Genomic DNA, 873 nt, shown 5'->3' with positions numbered 1-873 from the left:
TGACGAGGTCTATATCATTGATACGATGAAGAGGATTCCACAGAGGGGTTGGCCGCATGTGTTTGAAGTCAACAGAGCGATAAGGTCGGTGTTGTGGTGTGCCAAGACCGGTATGGTGACCGAGTCTGAGTAGCGATGAAGTTGGCGCATAGGGCCGTCTAGTGGTCGCGTAACTTGTGTATGAAAAATGGCACAAGCCAACGTAATAATTTCTCAAAGGAATTTGATATGTGCTGAAATAATTTGTGTGAATAACATCCATAGACACCCGCTGGGAGTGCAAGGGGCTTGCTGGTTAACCAGCAAGAGTCTGAAAGAGCGAAGGATCCGTTCGAACTGGTCAAAGTGAAGGATCCAACTGAACTCATTGGAATACTGGCTCAGATAAAACGGAAGTGTAGTGTTTCGACTGAGTTGCAGCCCCGGAGGACCGATGCAAACTCAAAATGAAGAACGACACATGGTGTTCGTGAATGATGTATGCGAAAAAATGGAAGTTGGATTCGGGAGTCACATAACCAGTACTAAGCAAGTATGTGAAAATAAGCAGCCGAGCGTAGAGGTACACTCGGTGGTGTGGCCTCCGAGTGAATGTGATGTGTGAATTACGGGATACTCGGGAAGACGAAAATAATAGAATGTAAAATGACTTAGCTGTCTGAAGGTGCGCGAGTGGCCGAGTGGTGATGAGGCGACCAACTAAGTGGCGACGCGCGGGGCGGCCGAGTGGTGATGAGGTGACCAACCGAGTGACGACACGTGGGGCGGCCGAGTGGTTATGAGGTGACAAAACCGATGGCGACGCGCGGGGTGGCAGAGTGATGATGATGTGACCAACCGATGAAGACGCGCGGGGCGGCCGAGTGGTTATGA

The sequence above is a fragment of the Triticum aestivum genome, chromosome 1D (assembly GCF_018294505.1).
Source record: "Triticum aestivum cultivar Chinese Spring chromosome 1D, IWGSC CS RefSeq v2.1, whole genome shotgun sequence".
Classification (NCBI taxonomy): Eukaryota; Viridiplantae; Streptophyta; class Magnoliopsida; order Poales; family Poaceae; genus Triticum; species Triticum aestivum.
Note: the sequence above shows the minus strand (reverse complement) of the source record.